A 21701-nucleotide genomic window follows, 5' to 3' on the forward strand; every position below is an offset into this window, starting at 1 on the left:
AATAATTGCACTCATGAAGTTTTTACAACTACTTGCACTAAGCTAAGTTACGGTAGTGATTTTACTGCAGTGCAAGTTACAGTTGTGTGGATTAAATGAGTAAAAGAAGAATCCGTAGTGCCAGACCACCTTTTATGAATTTTTGTGTGTTTGTGCAGCTAATCTCTTCACTGGATTTTTATGAGAAATGTTTGCATATTTGTCCAGCCTAGTTGATTTCTGCTATAGTACTCCAACTATTTTCTCTGTACATTTCTAGAGCTCTTTTGGGCCTTATGTGTAGTTTCATGAAAACAAGGAAACCCTATGGAAAATAACAATGTGCAGAGCATAGTGTGTGGCAAGCTGTGTTACATTAGTACTAAGGACATTAGTATCTCACAAAAGTCCTTCTGTGTATAGCTGCATTTTTCATTTTCCATTCATTACACAGAGAAAGAATGACTGAAAATGCTGCTAACATGGCTGGATTCCTTCCAGCCAGAGAGGCCATTGTTTGCAAATCCTCACCAGGGTGTCACTTGACCAAAACAAGGTACTTGTAGATTTACACAAGGACATAGAATTTTTCACTGACCAAGACAAGTTCAAAATCCTGCAGAGGCATACTTTGGTAGGGGACCATAAAAATAACATCATGATGTGTTGAGTAACATTCAACTAAAGGTTAATGTAATTACTAGGAAAAACCCTCAGCTAATTACAGGCTGTCCTGTCATTTAAAATTGTTATAATCAAATTGCTTTCAGAAATGTAACTGAAGCTCAGCTAATATAATCTGGTATTTATATGTATCTGACAACTTGAGTCAGTTTGAATCCTCTCTGAAAAATATGTACAAGGGCTGCTCCAAAAGTAATGTCTCCTATTTTATTAAGTTGGCCCATGATATCAAGAAGTGGACATTGGTGGTATGACAACAGAGGTGGAACCTTCCCACCAATATTCTTTTACATTTTGTTTCTGTGAGACAGATGGCAGCAGAGGGGCAGCGTGACAGAAGGCGTCTGACTTGGAAGAGCGGATGAAGCAAAGGTGTGTCACAGAATTCCTCCATGCAGAAAAACTGGCACTCACTGATATTCACTGACACTTGCTGAACATTGATGGAGACCAGTCAGTGTATGTGAGCATAGTGAGGTGGTGGTGGTGTGTTTCAGCAGTGGCAACAGTAATGTGAAAGACAAGCCATTTTCTGGATGGTGACGCACAGCTGTCATGCCAAAAAAGGAAAAGTATGCCAATCAGTTCATCCACATGAATCAGATAATGGTGGCGACTACGATGAAAAAATAGTGTTTTGTAGCTGAGAATTTGTTTTATCAAATAGTGCTATTATGCTCATTGTACCTTTTGTAGTTTCCATGGAAATAAAGAGGAAGTATTATCTTCAGAGCATCCAACATAAAATAAAGATTTTACTGCCTCAAGAATGAGTGACATGAATCTGGCACAGTCTATGATGTTTATCTTACTGAAAAAGAAGGGACAGGAGCAAAGCGGGGCTGAGAATGGAGCCAAAATTTAGAGAGAAATGATAGTAGCAGCCACTGCATCTGCTGTCTGGTGGAGCACATGGACCATGGCACATCTCCACAGCCTCTAACCACAGCGTTAGGTACCCCCATCCCTCAGCTTTCCACAGCTCAGGCTTAGGTGAAATAGACTGTGGAAGTTGCCTTTGACAGCCTGCAGCCCCCAGAACCTGCCTAGTTCAACTCTTTAGATACTTACTAAACATATTAGAAGATCTAGTTCATAAAAGGACATTTATCTGCAATGTAACAACTCTTTAATACTTAAATACATAGGCTAAGCATAAAAAAATGCATTGCAAGCAAGCATTGTGTCTGAATAATTCTCTTGCAGCCCAAACACTGCAACATATTTTTTAAAAAGTACATATCCCCAAACTTGTGTGCATTTCTATTTGTTCTGCCTTGATCCTCTGGATGTGAATAAAAGGAAACAGAAATAACAATTTCCAAGTCTAATAATAGTATCAACAACAAGAACAGAATATTTCAGATACTTGTCAATATGAAGAGATCCACAGGGCACTTCCTAAATGCTGGAGGTAGATGTCTTTTGTCAAAGACAAAAAGGAGCTCCACTAAAATCTTCTTCTGTGAAGGAAGGACTTGATTAAGTTCAGTGATAGCTAAAATAACAAAAATTAGGCCCTACAAACTGCTTTATACAAAGGTCTGGAGAGATACTGGGGTATTTTGTCACTTTACGGTGAGACTTTACAACTAAAATAAGAGTTGAGGATTAGCTGCTGTATCTGTAAATACCATTAGGCAGAGTATCCAAATGGATTTGTTCATAGCTGTAGCCCTGCGAGCATTCAGAAGACATTTGGGCCTGGTGGTTATGGAAAAAACAGGCTGGGATCTGTGTAATGAACTTTTCATTTTTATCCATAGACTGCAAATTGTCACTTATATCCAAGGAAATACCTGCTTCCAGTATTACCTTCTGACAGAAACCAACTCCAAAGAACTAAATATTTACAAGCAAACCAAATAAATTGCTTCTCTCCAAGCACCTACTTCTGTTACGTAGGTGGATTTTGTCTTAAGTGAGTACATTTTCTCTTCCCAATACGCAATATGTTTTAGCTTGTTTATGGAGCATTCTGTATTTCCAGTGCCTAGTCTGTAACCTAGAGATGTTCTGAGCTGGAAAAGCAGCTGTTAGCAACTGCACCCTGAGCAGACATATTTAGTGATGGGAGCAATGATATAGAGTTGTTGGGAGGCATTTTGCTGCCTTTCCTTTCTCTCCTGCAGGCTCTTCCCGATTCTCTGGCTCTGTAGATCTCCCCAGGAAGCAATTCTAGCAGCAGCAGCATTAGCAGCAGCAGCCTATGAAATCTGCTCTGCTTCTCCCCATAGCTGCTGTGGTTCTGACCAGAGAGACAGGGAAGACATCATCCAGGAGCTACTGCAGAAGAATTTTTGGTCAGCTTGAATGACATTCACCAGCTTGTGTTGTAAGTAGTTGCTGGTGTATGGTAGAGAGGCAGTGATATGTTGAATAACAGCTTTAGCCTTGCAGCTTCTTCATGGTTTCACTGCTCCCTGGGCTGTTGTATTGGAAATAAATGTACATGCATGATGATATCTGAAAGATGAAGTTTTATTCTGAGACAGTGTTGTTGTGTCGGCTGTTCAAATCCCACAGATATCTTGTGTTAATGATGAGGCCTTTACAAAATGGACACATGGGAGAGTGTCCATGGGATCTGTGCTCCTTTGGGTGTATTCTCACATCTCTGTACTATGTCATAGTCCCTGTTCAAGGACCTTGAGTTAACCTTGTTTGAATCACCCCTTGTTTTGAGATGAAGCCCACCACAGGGCTGTCTGACAGCCTTCCCTGTACAGCCCTGGAAGGGCCAAAAGGAGAAAGGAAGTCTTCCTGAAGCATTTTCTGTAGAGACCTCTGCAATTCCAACAAAAGCCATATTGTCCAATCTTGGAAAGTCACAGACTAGTTAGAAACATAAAGGTTGAAATATTCTGTTTGCTATCAGCATGCACCACATCAAGCCACTGCTCATTTGCATACAGATAACTTGCATTTTGTACAGCATGCCTAATCAGAGATTTCTGTGAAAACAAGTCTGATGTGTATCACACTATCAGTTTGCCATCTAGTGTCCAGAACAGAAACATGAACTCATTTTGCTGCTTGCTGATTTTGATCACCTTTTAGCAGAAGAAATTCTGTTACCTTCTTCTCAACAATCCATAATTAATGTTGATTCCCAGACTTTGCACTTGGTTCTCTAGAAGCAGGTCTGGCTCAGAATGTGGGTGATATCTGGACTCCATAGGAGAACTGCTATGCAGATCCAACTGCTGATCTCCTTACTAGGCCTTATTGCTTTCAGTGTTAGTGTGGTTTTCTGTGAGGCTCTGAGGGAAAAAAAAAAAAAAAAAAAAAAAAAAGACCTATTTTTATACAAGTATCAAGGAATCTCAGAAAATAGAAGTAGGAAAAAAGAACAGTACTTCAGAAGGCATTGTTAGTATGACAGCAGATCTCCAGGGAGGAGGCAAGTCTAGGGAGGATCAAGGAGACCCCAACGGCTCCTGAAAAATGTGTTTCTGGTTCTGATGATTTCACCAATCTCTATAAGTGGCACACATTCAGAGCATCAATATCACTGCTTGTGACAAGTATATCTTAATTTCTGAACATACACAGTGTAGCATAAAACTTCTCATTCTCTCCAGACATACAGAGATAATGCCTGTATTTCCTTTTTGCAGCAACTTTTTGTATACCTAAAAACTATGTTTCAATCCTTACTTTTCTTCTCTAAACCCATGTCTAATGTTATTTTCTTTAAATTCTCAAATCATATTCTTTTTTCTCAGATTTTCTCCAATTTCTCTAACACGTTCTTGAAATTATGTTATTTATAAATGAGTATTTAAAGTAACTGGTTATTAAGTTACTGAGTATAGGTTCAAAAAAGCACTGGTATCACTTCTTAGCCAAACAGAATGGATTGTTTTTTATCACAGAAAAAGATTTCAACCCTCCTATTTCTCTGTCTTATGAGCACAAATATAAGCATGATTTTTCAGGGATGAATATTCATCAGGAAAGTATGATCCAAGGGATGGAACAGCTCTCTTATGAGGACAGGCTGAAAGAGCTGGGACAGTTCAGCCTGGAGAAGAGAAGGTTCTGAAGTGACCTGATAGCAGCCTATATGTATTTAAAGGCAGGCGGAAAAAAGGAGACAGATTCTTTTAGCAGAGTTGAAAGGTGAGAAGGGCCCCACAAGTGAAAGTAAAAAGGCAAGGAGGCTTCACAGTGACTGAGAATAAGGGGGGGAAGGGGGGTACTTAGAGATAGTTTATAGAAGAATGTAGAACTTGTTAGAAAAATAAGGGATAGCAGACACTGGGTCTGGGATAGTGAGGGGGATGAAAGCCATACTGATAAGGTTTGAGAACAGCCCAGAGACATCTTGCGGGGAAGTGATTTGATGTCCACAGGGCTAGAAGAAAACGGTTTGGGGGGATGCCCGGATGCCCCCTCAAAAGGTCAGGAGTTTACAGCAAGGAAGACAATGAAGCCTTTGCAAGGAAGATAACAAATCTTCATCCCATGACCCACTACTCACATGCAAGAAGGAAGGGTCTGCATGCTAGTGAACTCTCGGGGGTGTAATGAATATGTATCTGAATTCCGGGAAAACTACTGATTATGTATTAGTTCAGTCTACATCTGTAGCACGCTTTTACCTGATGGTGTGCAAGTTAGGTAGATCTATCCCCCTTGCACCCCACATATGCACACCGCTGAATAAACCATACCTGCTTTGCAATCTTTCTTGGGTTACAGAGTTTGATTTCTTCAGAGCAAGGAGAAACACTTTCACATTTAAAGAGGATAGATTTAGGTTAGATATAAGGAAAAAACCTTTTCAGTGAGGGTGGTAAGGCATTGGAACAGGTTGCCCAGTGATGTGGTTAATGTCCCATCCCTGGAGACTTTCAAGGCCGGGGAGTTGGACTAGATGATCTTTAAAGGTCTCTTCCAACTCTAAGGATTCGATGAGTCTATGAAAGTTAAACATTTCTTATCGTCATCCTCTGACTGTCTCTTGTATGTTACATTTATTCACATAAACTGTATGTTATTCAGCATATTTTGATTTGTATGTGAAGATAACTAGGGGCTGCACAGATCTTAAGGATTAGGCATTTCCTAATCTTCTTCACTGACAATATAATCAAGAATTTTCATCAGAGGACACTTATTTTATTAAAAACCCAAAATGGCAAATAACCATTTTCAGCAGCTGTGGATTGTATTTTTCTCACCCTGACAGCAGTGGGGGCTGGAACAGGAGTCTGACTTCACAAATAGTGGAACTGAGGCTGTGAATAGAAACTGCTGCTACACACGTGATTGGTTGTATGAAACTTTCTCTCATGCTAGGAAGCAAGAGAAGCTGGAAGAGCCATTTTAGAAAAGTACTGTAAAATGATAAGGAAAATTTCAGTTCTGTGACAAATTCAGTTCATATGGGTTTACTTATTCTGTAGGTGTTATGCAAAGTAATTTGCCTCAGTAGTTTTAGTGCACTTATAAGAGGGACAATTAAAAGACAGTGAGAAAGGCCAGAACAGCAAACAACAACATCAACAGCAGAAAGGCCTTTTCAGAAGAGCCTGAACCATCCAGAAAGACAAGAATTTTCCAGAAGTATTTCTGACAGCATAACCTAGTTTGGTAGTAGTGCAGGCAAAGCAGATACAGCTTTGGCCAACACATTATGGTATATTTGGCTTCTGGCTTCTACTTCTTGTGTTAATGAAAGAAGAGCTGTGGCATATTCCTCCATGTTAATTTTCAGTCCAAATCATTTCTTGAGTACTGGAAAGGGAGTGCAGAGGAGAAAAACAAACAAACAAAACAGAGTAGGTACACTGCGAAAAATTTCAGCAGGGAAACAAAGAAAGAAAACAAAAAGAGATTCAACATATGCATGATTCCTTTCTGTAAGGAATAGAAGGAATGTGGTGATGGATGGAAAGTAAAGTCTTGGAGTGGAGATACAGAAAACTGTCCTTCAAGCTAATGGAGAGGAAGACTTAGAGGTTTCCTTATGCTGTGATTTAACCCAGCAGCAACTCAGCACCGCACAGCTGTTCGCTCACTTTTCACCCCAGGTTGGATGGGGGAGAGAATTGAAAACAAAGCAGAATCTGTGGGTTAAGATAAAAAGCTATTCACTGAGATAGAAAAGAGAATAGAAAGGAAAAAAACCACAATTATAACTATAACTATATATATATATATATATGTATATGTATAAATACATTCACAATGCAGTAATTTGCTACTTACCAACAAATGCCCAGCTAACAACACACATACTTGCCAACCAACACCCAGCCAGTCTCTTAACAGTGCTCCCATTACATAATCAAAACATTGGTGTGCTATTAACGCTATCTCAGCTGAAATACACACAAGCATTTTAGAAATACAAATAATTTTAACTTTATTTGCATTAAGCTGTTAATAACTGCTTGCTATACTGCTTTGAAAATGCTTTTGAGGTTTGGAAAGCATAACACATTCTTAAAGAATGGGAATTAAAAGTTTGTTGAAAGAGTTGAAAGCCTGTCCGTTGTCAATTTTATTTTAATTATACTCCACCTGATTGAAAATTACTGTATGTAAATGAAAGTGAAATGAAAAGATTTCCTTCAGAGCCATAAAATTTGTTTTTGTACATTTTTAGATAATCGTATATATTACATTGTATTTTAAAGATATCCCCAGTACATGACTAAACTGATCTATTAATACTTACCTCAAAAAGTCACATTAACAGAGATAAGTATATTTATCTAAAATTCATTTTAAAATTAATGTTAGTAGCAACACACCATGTAACCAATACCTTCGTTTAACTGAGAAGCATTTGTAAAACAGAAAAGATTTTCCGTATATAATTACTATATGTATATTTTACCTTTTATCTGAGATGTTTTTTAGTTACTGTTAAGATTCTTCTTTTATCATTTCTTATTTGCATTTTGTTCCTCCATTTTACCACAAGTTATTCATTTGCTTCTGAAAACTCCATTGGGACATATAGTGATTGCTGGATCATATAAACTTCACGGTTCAGCATATTTGATTAATAAATGAATCTTTATCTAGTCCTGAATAATGAAGATGTATCATACAAATGTCTATACCACTGAAACTGCAAAGGATGGAAGAACAAGGCATTTAGATTAAACTTGCTTATATCTGGATTCAGAACACAGCTAGGAAAACTCAGTGTTTTGAGAAGTTACTGAGATAACAGCCATGGTATGATGAAGGGTAAACAGTAAGGCAGAGTTGCTGTACCCATTGTACTCAAAAGAACAGACACACAACCACATCTTGGGAGAGAGTTCACCATGATGGTAATAGATATGTTGGTTGATTTTGCAACTGGGTGAACCTGCATGGGCTGGGCTGTCCTGCTTAACCCAGAAGAAAACTGAATTCCTACTACCTACAACAGCTACCAAAACTGTAACAATTTGCAGTTTATAAGGCAACAGAAACATAAATGGAGGTTAAGTTCATAAACTATATAATCTATGAAGTTTGTATAGTATAAACCTTCAAAACTGGAAATACATTAAATGTGAGATTAGCTTATACTGTATCTACAACGGTGAAAAGATGATAAAAGGGAAGAATCATCTTTATAATCTAACTTAGTTATTCATTAGCTCTCTCATTTACCTCAATTTAAAATGACTGGAGAGCCATCAAATTCAGTATGTCTATTTTGAATGACATGTGTTATTTTCTGACATTCTTTCTCATCTTACAGCACAAGAGCATGATGTTTCGGTTCTGGATATTCTTTTTGCATTATTCATTGAGTTCACTGAATACAAGTCAAGTGCTTGTATTGATTAAGTTCTGACAGAGCACGTCTCCTATGAACTGCTTATGTCATAACACAAAAACTCTACAATTGTATAAATATTGGCTAAGTCTCAACTCTCTTACAGAGGATGAAAAATAAGAGGAAAAGAAAAAAAAAAGAAATTGCATGGACTTGAACCTCCTCAAGTTGAATGCTTTAATCTTTCAGCAAGTCAATACGAAGCACTGTTACTAATAGGAAAAAAATTTACAATTGCACAGATGGTAAGAATCACCAGACTGAAGGGATAGACAATGGAAGAATAGAGAAACTACATTAGTTTCTTTATTTGAGAGGAATATTGGGAAACCTCCACTAATTTTATCGGATTTTCCCATTGCACTTCAGGAAGTTTGTAATTCTGAGATCGAGTTCCTAAGAAGACAGGTAGAAAAGCAACTTGAGATACTTGTTCACAGTGCCTGACTGAGAACCTTTTACCCTGAGCAACAAACACTGGAGGATTCACCCAGCTTAATTGCTGGTCTTGTCTCAAAGGAGTTTTTCATTGACTCAAACTTAAAAAAAATCCATATCTTCATCCTGTATAGCATTATTATTATTATTATTTTTTGTTCCACAAAGCTCATTAGGGAGATTGAATACTTCTGCAGTACTCTGCACTGAAAGTGAGTTTGAAATTGCAGCTGAATTAGACTGTCTTATTAATTAGAAGGAGGAAACTGGTGATTAAGGTACTTGTTTTGCCAAAGCTTGAGCACCTGTGAGAAAGCAACAGAGTTATTTGCGTGGCTCAGCTGTTTTTTTTTTTTTAATTAAATCTTTTTTTTAAAAAAAATATTAATTAACATATCATCTTTAAAGACATCTGATTACTGACACAAGAAATACTGCCTGCTTTGTTGTAGTTATGCTTCAATTTGGGATTTGTACAGCTAAGTATTTCCTCAAAATATTAGTTGCGATACAGTATCATATCCATCTGTTCTGAAAAAAAGCATCATGAATTTTAATTGTCTCCCATCTGTATGTATATTTTAAATCATGTATTCAGGTTTATAATCTTTCTGCTCCAGTCTGGCACAAATCTCTCTGTCCCATTCCCTGCATTAAGTATAGAACTTATTGTTTGTTTAAAACATATAAATTATACTTTGTGCTTTCATGTCCCTGTATTCTGAATTCTTTTCTTACCTTGTTGAAAATTATTTAAAATTCATGTGTTTTGAGTAAGATACTTTCTGGTTCTCTTAAATATTCAGAAGTTTCTGTTCATAACTGTTGAGTCATACAGTTCCTAAAGAGCTGCCAGGAAAGCCCGATGGAGGAATAAGGAAATAAAAACCTGAGCTAAAAGGTAAGCACTGGGCAAGGTAAGCACTTTTTAAACATAGACCAGGGTATCTTTTTTTCACCTTTCCATGGCTTATAAAGAAGGGTTTGGAGAGCAGGCCTAAGTATTAAAGTGATTGACAGATGACCAAAGATGAAAAAAAATCCCAGCAGAGGTTCATTGTTGGGTTCTTGTGGATTTTGTCCAGAATAAAGGAATAATAACCCAAATTAGGTAACTGTACATAGTGTGAAAGGAAATAAATATTCTCAATGAGTAAAGAAAATGTAATCACAGGAGAAAAGCATCCTGTAGTCCTGCTACTTTTTGTGAAACTGTTTTTGCACTGCAAACAACTACCTTTATAAGAGACAATGTGAAACGGATATTTCAACAGCTGACATATTAGCAATATCCCAGCCAATTGCTTCTCCAGGATTGCTTTAGGGAAGCTGGAAGATCCTGATCCCCTGCATTCTGAATTCAAAGTATCAATGGATGTGTGGTGTGTGTGTGTGTGTGTAAAACTTTTACATTGCAAGTGGAACAGAATCATTTCTCCGGAGGAGATGTATTTGAACTTCCAAGTTCCTCCATTTGATTGGGATTGCTGGATTTAACTTGACAGTACAGAAAGAAATCATGGATGCTAGGACAGAGAGATGATACAAAAGTTCCCAGTCTGGGTAACTAGGATAGCATAATACGTACTGGGAAGCTCAGTGATGTTCAGGTGGAACATAGCTACTGGCTCTGTCCAATGTAGTGAACACAAGAACCAGGAGCCTGGGACTCTGAGGACATTCACCACTTTGCAAAAGGTATTTTGATGGGCTTAGACAAGCCACTCAGTCTTTTTCTTGAGTTTCCCATCTCCTTATTTTAGAGAGTTGATGTGAAGGTACTCCTCAGAATTACCTTGTACTAGTGTGGGGCTCTTTGTTTCTGTGGGATTGTCATTTCTGATTAAAAGATCCCAGCACAGCCATCAGCCAGAATTCTGGCCCAGGAACCATTTCTTGCCATGCACTTTGTAGGAAAGAGAACACACAGTAATAAGAAGTTACTCAAAAAACTTCCCTTTAAGGTAGCTGTTGTTTCATTTTATTAACTTCAATTTATTATTCAATTAACAGTTGCTTTATGTCCTGAAATGCAAATCCTTATATCTGTTTCTTAACATCATTTCACAAGTATGATGGAAAGCTCCAATTTGATAATGCCATAGTTAGCCCTTTCCCCACCCCAACCTGCTGAGACAGCTGCAGTTCTTTGATAGAGTTCCTAGGACTAAATAGTGCATAAATAAGTTAAAATACTTCTCTTTGTTTGTTATAAATTGTAGCATTTCATTGAAATTTCCTACATCTTTATATTAAAAAAAGAGCAAGCAAGAAAATCTGGTTAACTTAAGGTCTGTCTCTTCCTCATTTTCAATATCTCCATTCAATTATTTCTAAAGAAAGATGTCTCCTGAGGTCCTTCTCATATTTGGTTTCTCTTACAGTTGCTCTGCACACTTCATGTATAATCAGTAAGAAATTACTGAGGTGAGGCTGACAGTGTTGCACCCAGTGTTACAGATATTCCTGTCCAGTGAGTGAACACATAGTTGCTCATGAGTGTATTTTTAGGTTATTTTTCATTTGATTCCCTTGACATTCTTTTGTTTCAATTGCAACTGCACTTTGAGCTAAAGTTTCCAGCTGAACATTGCAGATGAAACTACCGATAAGCCATGCGTCTAAAGGAACAGTGTAGTGAACTCGGCAGGGTACAAATGTGTTTACTTTTTGAAACTCAGGAATCTTTAGAAATGCCAGAGCACTGACCAGATACTATCTCTCTGGCAATGAATATGAATACTACCAGATATTTTGGGCAAAGACACTTGAAGAGGAAGAAAAAGTAAAAAGTTAGAAGGAGAATTTCCACTGACTTCACTGGAAGGTGAACTACAAATTCAAGCTCACAGAATGGATTTTATTTCAAAATATACCCTTTATATTAAAATATATATATATTTATTGTCTAGTAGTCATTTATCTCACTTATCAACTTTTCCCTTTCTTAGGCTTAACACTTGAATAGTTTTAGTTTAATACCACAGTCAGCTTTGAGAAGTGCAAAATAAAACCCCAGCATTTGCAGGTCTCCATTTAGCAATAATTGCCACAACATCTCTTTTGTTGGAAATTAGAGACTTAGAAAAAAGATGAAACAATACATAATAAGATTGCAAGCGGATAGAATAATTTTACTTGTAACATACTCCAGATGAAGTACTTGAAGCATTGTGTCAGTAACAATGCATTGCTAGACATAATGACCAGGCACATTGTGACTTAATGGGTGACTTAACAGAAAATGTCACAGGCAGATTGAAATGTCAATTAGTGCAACATTTCCTAATATCCCACAGATGCATTTTTCCCCCTGTAAATACTGGAAAAATAGATAATGTTGCACATTTAATCTACTCTCCAATAATTTGTTTCTTTTGGATTCTTCCTAGTACATTTTGTTCCAACTTGTTATTTAGAAACAAAGTTCTATCAGAGTTCAAGAGAAAATAGACTTACGGAGGAGTGGAGCAGAGCATAGTGGAGGAGGTGGAGGACACTGGCCACCACTGAAGGCCCTGCCCCATGCCTCCGTCCAATGTATCAGGTGTTCTGGCCACACATGTTTTCTTGATCTGTGTCTACTTCAAGAAAATGGGGTTGTGGATGCCCCATTCCTGGAAGTGTTTAGGAGAGGTTGGATGGGGCCCTGGGCAGTCTCATATAGTATTTGATCTAGTGGCTGGCAATCATGCCTGTGGCAAGAGGGTTGGAACATGATAATCCAAACCAAGCCATTCTATGATTCTCTGATTCTATGATTCAGTGGTTGGGGCCACTTCCCTGAGGGCCTACAAGGGGTAGGCTGAGTTGGATTTACTGTGGTCTTATGCAATGCTCAGAATAGATCCAGGGGTTTTCCCTGCTAGTCTGAAATAGCATGAACCTGTCTATATGTGAAATTATTCAGGGAAAGCTATTGGGGATGGTACAAAACCACACTCAACAGGAATCTCCTTTAACTTTGAAGTGTGTTGTTATCTAGATAGGATCAATAATTGGTGTGAAATCAGCAAGAAGTAGAAGGGAGGGAAGGGAGGAAGGGAGGAAGGAGAAGGGAGGGAGGGAGGGAGGGAGGAAGGAAGGAAGGAAGGTGTGGGAGAACTCACAAGCTGCTGATTTCCACTTCAGTGTGATGACCAGCATAATTCTGCTGCTGTCCAATGGCATCTCTGGCCTCATCTTAGGTCCTTAACACAAAAAAACTGTTCACGCAGCTGGACAGCTTCCAGGGGCTAGAGAGATTCATATGACATGCTGTTGTGTTGCGTAGCTGTGCTGTCTGCTGTTTCCTACAGGTTGGTAAAGTCTTCAACATAGCAGGACAGCTGAAGATTGTTCTGTGTTCATACACAATCCTTTCCCTTTGCAGGGACTACAGCAAAATTTTTCAGGTGCCCTTAAGTACCCACCCTTTCAGGTCCTAGTACTCTTGCTGAAAGCCATTGAGACACAGCCTGCAAACTCAGCTGCAGCACGCTCTTTCTTTTGTCTCTCAGCCTGTACAACTTTGCATGTGCTTGTATATACTTCAAAACATTTAAAATGTGATTTTTTCCTTTCTTAAAAAAAAAAAAACACACAAAAAAACAGACCTTAGGTTACCTGCATGACATGTTTGTCAGCAAGACTGCAACAGTAAATTACTCTCCTGCCAATTGTGATTTTACTGTGAGTCTTGCCTAGCAGCTGCTTTCCTGCAGGGCTCTAAGAAATCTCAATTTTTACATAAAAATAGATTTCCACCTGGAATCTGATATAGAAAAGTTGAAGACCACAGATTAAGCAGAAAGAAACTTTTATTGCCTTTCTTACATTGACAAGATTTTAATAAAAGTCTTATGAATCTTCAGTGAAAGGCATTTACACTGCATTTCAGGTATTCTGTGTGAACATTACTGAAACTAGCTCTATGGAAACTACCTCAGATTGAGTATTTTTAAGTCTTCTTACAGTTTTACACCACTTTCAAGCTTTTGGAAAGATCCAGAAATAGCCTTTAAAGCATTGTCTTCCAAACTTTTTGGGTGAACAAAGTCAGCTGTCCAAATTCCTTGCAAAATAACAAGGAATCTAAGAGAAAATTATGGCAGTGTGCAACACCTGGTACAGTCCTACTTCACAGAAGAAATGTTGATTAGATGGACATTAGCTGATGTGGACTTTCAGTTCTACTGGATGTGATGGACAAAGTCAGCTTTGTGTTTGGGCTCAAAAGCAGTAGAAAATGTGGGCAGCTTCTTGAAATGTTTGTCATCTCTCTTGCAATGTCCTCTCTCCTAAGCCACTAGAGGGCCCCGAAGTCCACCTTAACACGTCAGCTTGGAGAGCAGGCGATTTTGAGAATCCACTCACAAAAGTGAATACGTTTTCTCTCGCACATTCAGGGCTTGGTCTTTCCAACGCAGCTGCTGTGTAGTTTGAATACAATCACGAGAAAATAAGGATATGGGGAAGAGGACAACTTGAAGAGTTACCAAATGACTTTCACCCACAAGGGAAGAACACGACTTTCAGAAATCTGTTGGTGGCATTTGCTCAGCAGCACTAGACTTTCAGCCCCATCCTTTCTTAGCTTTTAGACACATATGCAATAGACTCTCTTTGCATGCACTGGAGGGCTATGATTTCATATAACTGCCTGTGTAGATGTATGCCGTTAAGTTTGTCATTTGGCCGTGGAGGAGTAGAACTGCTTAGTTGCTACTGAGTGTGGGAAATGGACAGGATGAATACTTTAAGAAATAGGAAAAGATACGTTTAGAGCAAAAAATCTTTCTCCTTGATGAATAGCATGTGGTGAGTGGTCATGCTGATCTGCCCAGTGTCTGTGGACTGAAAAAGTGGATGTGTGTAAGCACACAATTTCTCCTGTGCCTGTGCTCTCCTTACCTGATGCTCTGTCTCCTTGAAATCCAAAGAAACAGTAGGACCTTTGAACATGTTCAGAAACAAGCAAAATTTAATAGTAACTCCAGAAAATACTCTTTTAAATTCCTTTTCCCAATTTATTTTCCTAATTTCTTTATTAAATAGGCCTGACGTCACATTCCATGGTCTCAGTGTTGAGATATTTAGAGTTAGAAAATCCTATTAGATTACTTGTAGATCTTTCAGCATTGAAACTGAAAGCTGGATGATATGAAAAGAGAGCAGATCATGCCTGAACAAGCTGGTGGACTTCTACAATAGAGTGACAGACTTGGTGGACAAAGAAAGAGCAACTGAGTTTGTCTACCTGGAATTCTGCAAGGCCTTTGACACAGTTCTGTGGTTCTATGATTCTATAATTCTATGATTCTATGATGTCAGTTGGACCAAGCATTCAACTCAGCTCTTTCCAGTCCTGGAGTGTTGGGCAGTGAAACACAAAAATGTCACAGTGAATTTTATGGCTTTTTCTGAAATCTGTATCATTTGATGGATAAAACTAAAGCAGCTGATTTCGTGATCCAAAGAGGGCATACCAGATTCCAATTATAAAATGCTAAAATAGCTAGAAACCTGCTAGAATTCTTTGCCTGTGACACATAAAGAGACCCTACAGTGTAGAATGGGTCTACTGGCTTTTGTCTGATATTACTTGCTTGATTCCAGTGGCTCTTTTCTGGAATAACTAGTAGCTGAACAAAGTGACATCACTAATTCACTTAACATACTGTATGTACACAGCCCAGTCTTTTGGAGTGCTGTCACTGGATACGAAAGAGGCATAAGCTATGTGCTTTTCCTAGGGTTGATTTTGTCTTTCCAGACATGAATTACATATTTGCGTAAGGAATAGCTTTTTAAATAAATGTATAAATGCCAGGCTACTGACTGTGATTAGTGATAATGAATGGATGTGTGCTAAAGAATGAAAGGATCTTCCTGTTCTTTTTCAGCAAATCTTTTCCTCATTATCAGTAATATGGAAGACAGTAATGTATGTGTGAGCAGACTCTGACACCACCTTGTTTATCCTGTACAAAGACTTAATAACTGTCCAGCAAGTTAGAATGGATAGGATTCATCTTGGGTCCAAATTTAGCATCTGGCTTATTCACCTGAACTCCTTCTTTCTGTGGTATGTACAGAAAATAGACACTTCTGAGAAATGATTCACTTTGTAGATAGTTAAAATACGTTATATAACCTATACCTTAAAAGCACATATTCCTTTCCTTTAACTACCAAGGAGGTCTAGGTAATTATGCAGGTTGTATATTACATACATCTAGCCTTTTGTAAAGACGAATTCCACCTGTGTATTCATGCAAATCACACATTTGTTTCAGTTAAGTTGCCAGATACAGTCTCTGTTCTGTCTATGTGGTAGCTGCAGAATAGGGAAAGACAGACACAGGCAGCAGGCAGCTGGCAAAGCAAACAAAGGAGAAACTGCAGCTGCTGAGAATGATTGGGTAGAGCTTGGTTATTTCAAAGGAGAACCATTTTCCAGTCTGTGACTCTTGGGAGATGCAGGAGCACTTCTGCTGCCATGGGGTATTTGTAGAAACTGTGCACAGGTGAAGTCAAACTGAGGCCTGAGGAGAACCTGTGTAGACTGGCTTGGATTGCGGGTAACACACTTCCATGTCTCAGGCACCTTTATGCCTCCTGTGCATCTGTGCCACCTGCCAGTACCCCTTAATAAGTGATGAGTGCCCTCTTCCAGCTGACTGAGAGAAGACACAGGGTATGCAAGGAGGGTGATGGTGAGAATGGAGTGAAAGGGTGGAGAGAGAACTCTGGTGAACCATTTAAATCATACTGTTACTCTTCAGTGAGTAGCTTATTCTACCATCCCTTTTCTTGGGATGGTACTGCAGATATTTTGTGTGCTTTATGGATAAATATTATTTTCTCAAAATTATAAAGCTTTCCTCTTAAGGAGTAGTTTGAATCAGCAGTAGCTCAGAATATATATATTTTTAAGAGTGCATAAATGGAATTATAAAATGCTTTGTAATATTTAATAACTTCTGAATTTCTTTCATAAGCATATTTTGGGTCTTGAGAGGTGTTCATTCCAAACATGGGCTTAGTTCCAACTAGCTTTCTTCTTAAAACCTTTGTGTTTTGGAGTCTATCCAGACAGGATGACAAAATATCTATTATTTTTATAGCTCATATGTTGAGTTGACAGCATGACAAATGTTTGATCCTCAGGAGAAAATTAAACATTCCTGTCTAATTTTAAAAAGGAATTTTCTAAAGGACTTGCTTGCTCTAAGGTCCTGTATGTTTTTGGGATCCCCTATCTGTTCTTTATGAACTATCATGTACTCTTTTGAAATCAGCTTTAAACATTTGGGAACTTATTTTGTCATTTCAGTCATAAGGGGTTTACAAATTCCTAAAAAATATCTGTGGACATCTATTGCATTAATGGGATAGAAAAGAGGTAGCTGTTCTTATTACAGTAGGATATTAAATACAATATAAAATATCCTTAGGCAGCGTAAAGACTGATTGTATGGTTCATTCAATATTGAACGCGATGCATAATTTCCCTTCCAGTGATGGGTGGGTGTCTATTATGTTTTTTCTCTCTCTCTTTTTTTTTTTTTTTTTTTTTTGCCCCTGGCAGGTCTGGAAAAAGCCTAGAGAGCACATTTAATAAAACTATAATTGCATTCTCAGAAAAAAAAAAAAAAAAGATTTTCTGAAACAGAAGTGAATTTTATCTCACTCTCCTTCAGGCTAATGAATGATAACATACTCAACTGGCAAAAGTTATCTTTAGAAACATGATATCATTGCTGCTAAATCTTGTTGATTGATCCTATGCAGTAAGCAGAATACTTGTGGTAGTCTTATACATATTAGTCCCTCCTTGAACTTCATAACTGCGCAACAATTCTTTTGATTATTTCTCTCATTTTCACAGCCTCTAGATCTGCATGTTTTGTTATCATTCTGGGGCTCAGTTTCCTAAGTGGTCTTTGCACAGTGCACCGAGACTGTAAGATGATAACATTTGACAATGATGTGATGAACTTGGCAGGTAAAGGGAGCAATATATGTTGTTTGTCCATATGTTAACAAGGCCTTTGACAGTATCTCCCATAACATCATCACAGATGAGCTGATGAAGTCTGAGTTAGACAAGTGGACCTGAAAATGGACTGAGGCCAGTCCATAGTGGTATACTTCAGAGCCCAGTAATGTTTAACATCTCCACAACCTAGATGATGGAGAAGAGTGAATCCTCAGTGAGTTGGCAGACAATGGAGAAAGAGCCAGCAGATGGCTGTACTGCCTGTCATTCAGAAGCTCTTTGACCAGCTGGAGAAGTTGATGAGGGATACCTCATAAAGTTCAACAAGGAGAAATGGAAAGTCCGAAACCTAGAAAGGAATAAGATTATGGGTACCAATTGGCTGCAGGGCACCTCTGGTAGAAAAGGCTTGTAGGATTCTGGTGGATACCAAGTTGAACATGAGCCACCAGTGTACCACAGAGAAATTGAACAGACTCCTGGACTGCATTAAAAGTAGCTCTGACAGCAGCTGGCAAGAGGTGATCCTTCCTCTTTATTCAGGACTGGTGAGACACATCTGGAGTACTGCATCCAGTGCTGGGCTTCCTGGTACAAGAGAGACGTGGATGTACTGAAGAGGGTTCAGCAGAGAGGCATGAATAGTCTCTTAAATCTTGTGATAAGACAGGTCCAAGGGGATCTCATCACTGTATATAAGTACCTGCTGCATGGGATTAAGGAAGAGGGAGCCAGGCTGTTTTCAGTGGTGCTCAGTGCCAGGACAAAAGGAAATGGGCACAGACTGGAATACAGGAGGTTCCCTCTGACCATCAGCGAGTACTTCTTGCTGTGGAAATGACAGAACACTGGCATAGGCTGCACAGAGAGATGGTGAAGTCTCTTCTGTGAAGGAGTGTTCCTTCTTGAGCAGGGGGATTACACTACGCTGTCTCCAGTCTCAACCCTTCTGTGCTTATGCTGCTGATCATGGGATTTTAGCAGAGCCAGGATAGGCTCTGGGCAAACAAATGTGGTGCTGCTCTAGTTTCTGTACAGTCATCCATTTTTGAAAGAGGTTTTATGTCAAATTACAAACAGAGAAACATTTCTTCTTTTCTACTGCTAAATAGAACCTAAGACTAGAATGGACAGAACAGACATTCAATTTGAATCTCTTCACATTAAAAAAATATAATGCTAAGATCAAATGACTTAATAGCAAAAGAAAATCTTCAGAGATTTTATTCTCTGCCTCTTTGCCCCATGGGTATTAACTATAACTGAATTGTTCCTGGCAGTGTTTCCAGTGGTTAATGATCCTTACCACTGAAAAGAGTTTCTTGATGTCTAAGTGGAATTTCAGTGACATTTGGTCCTACGTAACCATTAATAGTCCTTCTCACCACAGTAGTCACTAAGAATTTATTCACTTTCACTCTCAAAGGACTTAAATATTTTGCAAGACTGCTGCCATTCATCCCTCACTATTTTCTTCTCTGTGGTGAATAACACACGCAGCTCACCATTCTCTCTAATTCCTTCACTCTTTCCTCATTAATGGCACAGAAAAATCGCTGGGGATTTTTCATCCAAAGACTGAAACATCCCTATAGTCTATCTGCTTAATCTAAAGCACTACCAAAAGAACTACTCACATTTCTCAGACTGACTCTTGAAAACAGCACATGATCTTGTGTGTGGCAAGTACTGAAGAAAGTGAAAGCTACCAAACCCAGTAAAGGCTACTGGAAAATGATAACAAGACTACAAGCAGTGGTTAGATCAAAGCTGTATGAAGACTAGTGATGGGTGTACAGTGTCTGGTGTTCCTGTGCTCCCTACCTCATTAGGTGGAAGTGGGGAGCCTTCAGGCAGCAGTTCACTACAGGTTCTCAACCAGGATGCTTCGATGGTCCCTTCAGGAGGAGAGTGCCTCCCTCCCTGAGTTATCCCAGAAGCATAGGGAGAACTGCCTGCTGTTTGAGGCTCACTGCTGTTTTGCCATAGATCCTTCCTAGGGGCAACACCAGGCCCTGCCACATGGATGAAGTGTGGTCACCTAGGAGTGAAATGAACTGAGGTCACAGAGGCCTGGAGACCCAAAGTCTTCAAAGTCACAATATCCGCTCTGTTCCGTGTTAAAAATCAGCATCTGCCAAGCACTTGGAACATTTTTTTCTGCTCCTTCAGAGCACCAGAACTTTCGTCTCCAACCACCTCCAACTGCCTGAAGAAAGTAGGAGAAAGAAAATAGATGAAAGTAAGAAAAAAGAAAAAATATCAGAGTAAGAGTTAAGTCAGGAACAAGAACCCTTTCCCATACTCTCTCTGCCCAGCCCAGTTTGGCAATAAAGGCCTCGAAGGAGGAATTTTACTTCTGTATTTCCTCAAATACAAAGCTGAAGGAGTTATGGATATACTAAATTCAACCCAAGCAATTCCATTCTCCCTCAGGGACAATAATATTTATACGCGGACAACTTGAAAAAATAAAAAGAGATGAGAATTATATGCCGAGTTAATGAAATCTGTAGCTTCTGTAAAGATAATAGGGCTATAAACAATAAAACAGGGAAACCTGTAAGAATGTGCAATCACAAAATAGTTGCTGCTATGGGGACTAACAAAGAGCAAGAGTCTGCTCTTATTAAAGTCTGCATGAAGGTTTTTTCTCCATCATTTCACTTTGAAAACACTTCAAAAATAAGCTGAAGTACATTCTGACATAAAAATTCTGCAAAATCAATAGAAATCCAGAAGACTTTTCAGTGTCACCAAATCTATGCTTTTGTTAAAGTGGTCTCATTGAATGAAAGCAGACAAAAGAGAAATCAGGTCCAGAGTACTTAAGTGGATAGAATAATAAAAATGCAAAGTCTAGTCTGTTAAAGTAGAGCGCACATTTAAATGTTCAGAAATGTACTGATGCTTTCAATCTCTCTCACATACTACTGAAGTATGCAATATTGTATTCAAAATGACATGGTCTAATTCTTTTGTTAAACTCCATTTATTTTAATAGACTATCTGCTGTTGTGTGGAATTAAAAAAAAAAAAGTTCTAATACAGACGTTTACTTTTACATAACACTTCCTGATGATGCTTTGCCATGATCTCAGCAGTCACCTCAGTCTACTCTGCAGAAACTGCAGAGCAATTTCCAAGCTCCCAAGAGAATGCTGTATCTGGGAGCTTCTTGAAAGGAGCTTGTATGGGAACCAACATGTTTTGCATTTTGCACTGGAACAGGTTGCCCGGAGAGGTTGTGGAGTCTCCTTCTATGGAGAAATTCAAGCCATGTCTGAATACCTACCTGTGTGTAGGTACCTGCTTTAGGAGGGGGGTTGGACTCAGTGATCACTTAAAGTCCCTTCCAACCCCTGCAATTCTGTGATTCTGTGACAACACAGAGAGGATATCAGGAAAGCAAAGGGTGAATAGACTTGATAGTTAAACATAGTGAAAATTATTCAATAAAGGGCCTGAGCTGTATTTAAAATGTATGGAGTTTAATGTTCTCTCTGGCACAATGTCAATTTTAATACATTTATAACTTGAGAAAAAAAGCATGGTGTAATTTTTCAGTAGTTGAACAATGGGACACTGGGAAAAAAAAGTTTCTCCTGGAAAAGAAAATAAAAGCTTCTGCCATAGACCATAGGCTCCTCACATTACAGTCACTTCACTTGCAGAATCTGGTGGTGTCAGTGCTCAAGCATGAAAACATATTTGGGACTAGCATCAGCTCATTGCTTTTCTTCTCTCATTTTCTTACAAAATGCAGTGCTGGGGGGAGGTTAGAAAATAATTATAAACTGTTCTTCTGTTAAGGTCATTGAG

The 21701-nt window shown here is 38.7% G+C and overlaps 1 long non-coding RNA gene across 1 annotated transcript; it reads right to left on the reverse strand.

The window, feature by feature from the left end:
* Positions 1 to 18254: 18254 nt before the first annotated feature.
* On the reverse strand, positions 18255 to 19936 carry LOC149919477 (uncharacterized). Its single transcript, XR_016463600.1, has 3 exons — positions 19704 to 19936; positions 18583 to 18708; positions 18255 to 18467 (listed from the first exon to the last, which is right to left on the reverse strand). It is a non-coding gene; the product is annotated as an uncharacterized LOC149919477 (long non-coding RNA).
* Positions 19937 to 21701: the final 1765 nt, after the last annotated feature.

Source organism: Phasianus colchicus, chromosome 1 (assembly GCF_987193195.1).
Source record: "Phasianus colchicus chromosome 1, bPhaCol1.hap1.1, whole genome shotgun sequence".
NCBI lineage: Eukaryota > Metazoa > Chordata > Aves > Galliformes > Phasianidae > Phasianus > Phasianus colchicus.